The sequence below is a fragment of the Triticum urartu genome, chromosome 5 (assembly GCF_003073215.2).
Source record: "Triticum urartu cultivar G1812 chromosome 5, Tu2.1, whole genome shotgun sequence".
Taxonomy (NCBI): Eukaryota; Viridiplantae; Streptophyta; class Magnoliopsida; order Poales; family Poaceae; genus Triticum; species Triticum urartu.
In genome coordinates, this window is record NC_053026.1 from 602,710,160 (window position 1) to 602,718,320 (window position 8,161).

Consider the following 8,161-nt stretch of genomic DNA (forward strand, 5'->3'; position numbering starts at 1 on the left):
TTCATAAGGACCTTGTTCATCAAATCCGATCCGACTAAAGTGGGAGAGACAGACACCCGCCAGCCACCTTATGCAACTAGTGCATGTCAGTCGGTGGAACCGGTCTCACGTAAGCGTACGTGTAAGGTTGGTCTGGGCCGCTTCATCCCACGATGCCGCCGAATCAAGATAAGACTAGTAACGGCAAGCAAATTGACAATACCCCACAACTACTTTGTGTTCTACTCGTGCATAGTAACTATGCATAGACCTGGCTCATGATGCCACTGTTGGGGAACGTTGCAGAAAACAAAAAAAATTCCTATGTTTCACCAAGATCAATCTATGGAGTCAACTAGAAATGAGGAGAGTGCATCTACATACCCTTGTAGATCGCGAGCGGAAGCGTTCAAGAGAACGGGGATGATGGAGTCGTACTCGCCGTGATCCAAATCACCGATGACCAAGTGCCGAACGGACGGCACCTCCGCATTCAACACACGTATGGAGCGGATGACGTCTCCTCCTTCTTGATCCAGCAAAGGTGAAGGAGAGGTTGATGAAGATCCAGCAGCACGATGGCGTGGTGGTGGATGCAGCAGTGATCGCAACAGGGCTTCGCCGAGCTTCTGCGAGAGGGAGAGGTGTAGCAGGGGAGAGGGAGGCGCCAAGACTTGAGGTCCGGCTGCCCTCCCTCCCCCCCTTTATATAGGCCCCCTAGGGGGGTGCACCGGCCCTAGGAGATGGGATCTCCTAGGGGGGCGGCGGCCAAGGGGTGGAGTACCCCCCAAGGCAAGTGGAGGCGCCCCCTCCCCTAGGGTTCCCAACCCTAGGCGCATGGGAGGGCCAAGGGGGGGCGCACCAGCCCACTATGGGCTGGTTCCCCTCCCCACTTCAGCCCATGGGGCCCTCCGGGATGGGTGCCCCACCCGGTGGACCCCCGGGACCCATCCGGTGGTCCCGGTACAATACCGGTGACCCCAAAACTTTCCTGATGGCCGAAACTACACTTCCTATATATAATTCTTCACCTCCGGACAATTCCGGAACTCCTCGTGACGTCCAGGATCTCATCCGGGACTCCGAACAACTTTCGGATTACTGCATACTCATATCTATACAACCCTAGCGTCACCGAACCTTAAGTGTGTAGACCCTACAGGTTCGGGAGACAAGCAGACATGACCGAGACGACTCTCTGGTCAATAACCAACAGCGGGATCTGGATACCCATGTTGGCTCCCACATGCTCCTCGATGATCTCATCGGATGAACCATGATGTTGAGGACCTAATCAATCCCGTACTCAATTCCCTTTGTCAATCGGTACGTTACTTGCCCGAGACTCGATCGTCGGTATCCCAATACCTTGTTCAGTCTCGTTACCGGCAAGTCACTTTACTCGTACCGTAATGCATGATCCCGTGATCAACCACTTGATCACATTGAGCTCATTATGATGATGCATTACCGAGTGGGCCCAGAGATACCTCTCCGTCATACGGAGTGACAAATCCCAGTCTCGATTCGTGCCAACCCAACAGACACTTTCGGAGATACCTGTAATGTACCTTTATAGTCACCCAGTTACGTTGTGATGTTTGGCACACCCAAGGCACTCCTACAGTATCCGGAAGTTGCACAATCTCATGGTCTAAGGAAATGATACTTGACATCCAGAAAAGCTACAGCAAACGAACTACACGATCTTTGTGCTATGCTTAGGTTTGGGTCTTGTCCATCACATCATTCTCCTAATGATGTGATCCCGTTATCAATGACATCCCCATGTCCATATCCAGGAAACCATGACTATTTGTTGATCAACGAGCTAGTCAACTAGAGGCTCACTAGGGACACATTGTGGTCTATGTATTCACACATGTATTACGATTTCCGGATAATACAATTATAGCATGAATAATAGACAATTATCATGAAAAAGGAAATATAATAATCATTTTATTATTGCCTCTAGGGCATATTTCCAACAGGAGCTACCCCCTTCGGCTACAACCGAAAACACCCATGCCCCCGGACCGGATGACTGGCTTTAATCCAGGGCCATGGAACCCTCATCGCGGTCTCTCTGTACGGTGTGTGCTAGATAGGGGTTGACAACTTACTGAACCGTACCCTACCTACGGCAAGGACAAGGGGCAGCACGAAACAAGTATGGGGGTTACTGGAACAAGACTCGATCTATGGCTGACTCAGGAGGCTTAAGTATTTCCTGCATGATTAGCTCAAGGATAATATTTCACATCCATCAGACACAACCACCACTCATCATACCTCCCCCTGCCCCGCCGGTCATAACCGTCTCGACGAGGGACAAGCTCATGTCTACCCAAGACAGAGACTTTCACGGATCCTTCTCGGTAGGCATGAGAGGCATATGAGGGTGATTGCTATCACAAGTATGTCCATTTCCAACAGAAAAAATTTCCATCTTTGCACTCAAAGCGTATGATCATATCGTCACAAACACATAACGGATACTCCGTGTCACGGTGGTGTTGTAATTGTATCAAACAACACACGATAATATTATGCCTGAGTACAGAAATGCTTGCCTTCAAGTTGTGGAGAGGCAGGGTGCATTCCAAAACTTTTGAAAGTTTTCTCCTTCTTCAAACTCCTATTTTTGAAAATATTCAAATAACACATACTTTAAAAACAGTACAAAAAAGTTGTTTGGAAAATTTTGAAATAAATATGAAAATAGACTAGACAATATTTGGGAAACAACAGAAAAAGAATCAAGTCATTTGGATTTATATTTAAAAAGTTATGGCCAGTCAAAGTTTTGGTCAAATTCTGTTTTTTAAAATAAAACAGAAAAGAAAACGTTTCAAAAATGAATACGCTTTCGTAGCAGGGGAGACGTACTGGGGAGTTTGCGCTTCCACTTAAAACACGTGGAGGCGTGGCTGGGTCACTGACAGTGGGTCCAGGGGCCCACTGGTCAGGTTTGACCAGTCCTCTCTCCCTCCTCTTCCTTTGCCAGAACGGAGGCGAGGCTCCGACGATCAATGCCGGCGAACGGCGGCTCCCCGCGGGCTCCAGAGGGTCGGGATGGATCCGCAAGATCGGGGCGGTCCTCCCGGTGGTCGTTGGGTCGGCGGGGTGGAGGGAGTCGCCGGCGGTGAGCTTCGCGGTGGAGGAGGCTTCGGGAGCAATGGGGTTTTGGGGCTACGGTGGTTCCCGATCGCATATGAGAGGCTGGGCAGCTCCGCTAGGTTGATGGGAGTTGAGTGGTGTCGCTGGATGGGCGGGGAGGGCCTGCTCGCGACGAATTGGACCGGAGCATGGCGGCGGCCGAACCGGTCAGAGGTGAGGAAGGCGACCTCCTTCCGTCGTTCTCTGGCTATGGGGGTACTTGGAGGATGGTATGAGGCTGCCTGAGGGCTTAGACGAGCTCGGGGGCCTCCTTTTATAGTGCAACGAGGACGGTTCCGATGGTGGCCGCGGATAAGATCGTCGGCGACCGCCGTTCTGTTGCTGCAGGCGACGTGGCGACGATGAGCGCTAGCGGACGGCCTTGCGGATGAGGTCGGGCTGTTCCACGAGCGAGTTGGCGCGCTGGTGTGGTTCGGGCGGCGCCGTCCATGGCAGAGCCCTGCTGCGGCCGTCGGCGGCTAGCGTCGGTGGCGCTGTGGGGCGCCAGGAGGAGGGGTCCAGGCGGCTCTGCGGTGAGGGAGAGGTCGGGGCGCTGGCTGCGAGTGGGGAGTGGCCAGAGCGGGCGCGGGGAGGCAGCCGTGCGACGCGGCGGCTCGGTGCGCGCGCGTGCAAAACATGCGCTCTGGGCGCGCCCAGAGCACGCACGCTACATGCTCGGCAATATGCCAAGGCATGCTAGGGGGCTCCAATCCACAAGAGGGTTAGCAGGGTGGGGATATAGGCTAGGGCAAATCCATGGGACATGCTGGTCTGGTCAGGGGATCAAGTTCACAAGGTAAACTTAAAATCATGCCAAATCTGGTCATGCATGCAAGGTACTTGACAGAATGCCAATGGCATCTAGGAAACTCTTGGGGTGGCCACAATCTCCAGATCAGTGTCTCTTTGGATGAATAAGAGGGTGGTGAAGTTAGTTTGCCAAAAGCACAAACTTGTTAGTTCAAGTTTGTGAGAAAACTGATTCTGGACAGAAAGAAAAAGGCACTAATGCATGCACTAAAAATCCTCCAACGAGTCCACTCTCTTGGACTTAAGGGTTTTGCAAGATGGGCTATAACTAGGAAAAAGCTCAAGGACACTAGAGCAACATATATTAGGGTTGCGGTACAAATTACCAAGCTGGACCAGAATGGAAATGAGGTTGATTCACTCAAAATTTTCCTAGAACATAGAAAGGTTTTTGCATAAAGTTGCATAATATACCCCTATGAGCATCCCATAATTTTGGTGGAAGCTTTAGAGAAATATTTAAATGGGTTGTAGTGCAAAATTGCCCACTGGACCAGATTTGAAGAATTGGTGTAGAGCTCAAAATATCCAGTGAATGAAATATATTTTTGCATAAAAGTGATTTAAAAACATCGCATGACATCTCCAAATTTTGGTTGGAATTTTAGATAAATATATCAAAAGGTTGCAGTGCAAATTGGGTCCTGAAACTTAAGAAAAATCATTTTAAGAAATAAGGCTCAGAAAGGAATAATTATGCAAATAAATCCACTGATAATAGAAATGTTTTTCTTGAGGGGAGAAACAATCCAATAATACATTTGGAAAGTTTTTTTCACTTGAGGTAAAAAACCATGATAATAAGGTAAAGAATGGCTCTAAATCAAAAGAAAAATCCAGAAAATAAAGGTTTAAATTTCCTGGCAAAATTTTTAATCAATAAAACAAGGGTAAAATTTTGGGGTGTCACAATCTTACTCATCGTGACCGCGTGACGCACAAGGCAGAGGCTCGAATCCGTCGAAGATCAAGTCTCCGTGGATATCGGTTGTGAAGTTTAAGCTTCCAAACCTGACCTGGTGGCCAGGGGCGTAACTTTCGATCTGCTCCAGATGGCCAAGCGAGTTGGCCCATAGTGCAAAGCCGCCGAACACAAAGATCTGTCCGGGGAGAAAAGTCTCACCCTGGACTGCATCGCTATCGATGATAGAAGGAGCCATCAAGCCTAACGGCGACGACAAAGAGGAACTCTCAATGAAAGCACCAATGTCGGTGTCAAAACCGGCGGATCTCGGGTAGGGGGTCCCGAACTGTGCGTCTAAGGCGGATGGTAACAGGAGGCAGGGGACACGATGTTTTACCCAGGTTCGGGCCCTCTTGATGGAGTTAAAACCCTACGTCCTGCTTGATTTATTCTTGATGATATGGGTATTACAAGAGTTGATCTACCACGAGATCGAAGAGGCTAAACCCTAGAAGCTAGCCTATGGTATGATTGTATGTTGTCCTACGGACTAAAACCCTCTGGTTTATATAGACACCGGAGGGGGCTAGGGTTACACAGAGTCGGTTACAAGGAAGGAGATCTACATATCTGTATCGCCAAGCTTGCCTTCCACGCCAAGGAGAGCCCCATCCGGACACGGGACGAAGTCTTCAATCTTGTATCTTCATAGTCCAACAGTCCGGCCAAAGGATATAATCCGGCTGTCCGGAGACCCCCTAATCCAGGACTCCCTCAGTGTCCCTCAGCGTCATTTGGAACAGCTAGTCCGCTGGGACCCTTTCCAAAGATTACGTGTAAATCATTGACCATAGCAAGTACGTGATCACCGGTAAGCATGGCGGGCTTCTTCCAGTGATCTGCCTCGCCTTTGAAATGCTTGCCTTTCTTTCAACATTGATGGTTGGTCGGAAGAAATCGATGATGGCCCAGGTACACATTCTTCCTGCATTTGTCCAGGTATATACTTTCAGTTTTCTTCTAAACAGTGCGTGCATGCGTGGTATCCCTTGTTTGTCTATCCTGAAAGGTTACTGAGAGCGGGCCAATCGTTGATGGTTACAAACAGCAATGCGCGCAGGTTAAATTCCTCCTGTTTGTGCTCATCCCACGTACGTACACCGTTTCCATTCCACAACTGTAAAAGTTCTTCAACTAATGGCCTTAGGAACACATCAATGTCGTTGCCAGGTTGCTTAGGGCCTTGGATGAGAATTGGCATCATAATGATCTTCCGCTTCATGCACATCCAAGGAGGAAGGTTATACATACATAGAGTCACGGGCCAGGTGTTGTGATTGCTGCTCTGCTCCCCGAAAGGATTAATGCCATCTGCGCTTAAACCAAACCATACGTTCCTTGGGTCACTTGCAAACTCATGCCAATACTTTCTCTCGATTTTTCTCCACCGCGACCCGTCAGCGGGTGCTCTCAACTTCCCGTCTTTCTTATGGTCCTCACTGTGCCATCGCATCAACTTGGCATGTTGTTCGTTTCTGAACAGACATTTCAACTGTGGTATTATAGGAGCATACCACATCACCTTCGCAGGAACTCTCTTCCTGGGGGGCTCGCTGTCAACATCACCAGGGTCATCTCGTCTGATCTTATACCGCAATGCACCGCATACCGGGCATGCGTTCAGATCCTTGTACGCACCGCGGTAGAGGATGCAGTCATTAGGGCATGCATGTATCTTCTGCACCTCCAATCCTAGAGGGCATACGACCTTCTTTGTTGCGTATGTACTGTCGGGCAATTCGTTATCCTTTGGAAGCTTCTTCTTCAATATTTTCAGTAGCTTCTCAAATCCTGTGTCAGGCACAGCATTCTCTGCCTTCCACTGCAGCAATTCCAGTACGGTACCGAGCTTTGTGTTGCCATCTTCGTAGTTGGGGTACAGCCCTTTTTTGTGATCCTCTAACATGCGATCGAACTTCAGCTTCTCCTTTTGACTTTCGCATTGCGTCCTTGCATCGACAATGACCCGGCGGAGATCATCATCATCGGGCACATCGTCTGGTTCCTCATGATCTTCAGCAGCTTCCCCCGTTGCAGCATCATTGGGCACATCATCTGGTTCCTCTTGATCTTCAGCAGCTTCCCCCGTAGCAGCATCACTGTATTCGGGGGCACATAGTTGTCATCGTCCTCTTCTTCTTCACCGTCTTCCATCATAACCCCTATTTCTCTGTGCCTCGTCCAAACATTATAGTGTGGCATGAAACCATTGTAAAGCAGGTGGGTGTGAAGGATTTTCCGGTCAGAGTAAGACTTCGTATTCCCACATTTAGGGCATGGACAACACATAAAACCATTCTGCTTGTTTGCCTCAGCCACTTCGAGAAAATCATGCACGCCCTTAATGTACTCGAAGGTGTGTCTGCCACCGTACATCCATTGCCGGTTCATCTACGTGCATTATATATAATTAAGTGTGTCAAAAACAATTACAGAACATCATGAATAGATAATTAAGTGACCAAATTAATAGAAGTTCATCATCACATTAAAACCAAAGTACATACATAGTTCTCATCTAACAACATATAACTCTCCGGAGCATCTAATTAATTAAACCATACATTGAAACTATGTAAAACATTTCAATGCGATCATAATCGCAACCAAGATAACAATTGATCCAATGACATAATGATACCAAGCTTCGGTATGAATGGCATATTTTCTAATCTTTCTCATCTTCAACCGCATTGCATCCATCTTGATCTTGTGATCATCAACGACATCCGCAACATGCAACTCCAATATCATCTTCTCCTCCTCAATTTTTTTATTTTTTCCTTCAAGTAATTGTTTTCTTCTTCAACTAAATTTAACCTCTCGACAATAGGGTCGGTTGGAATTTCCGGTTCAACTACCTCCTAGATAAATAAAATCTATGTCACGTTGGTCGGCATAATTGTCATAAACAATAAATGAACCAAATAGTTATAAAAGATAATATATACCACATCCGAATCATAGCCAGGACGAGGGCCGACGGGGGCGGATACCAAAACCATCGCACTATATAATAACAAGCAATAATAAAAGTAAGAAAATTAGACAAGTATCTATCTAGCTAAAGTAAGAATTTTTTTCTTTCAGAAAGAAGATAAGAACAAGAGGCTCACCACGGTGGTGCCGGTGACGAGATCGATGCGGGCGATCCACGGCGGTGAAGACGGGAGTGGGACGTGACAGGCCGCTAAACCTAGACAAATCTCGAGGAAAATGGAGCTTTGAGGTCGAGCTTCAAGAGGA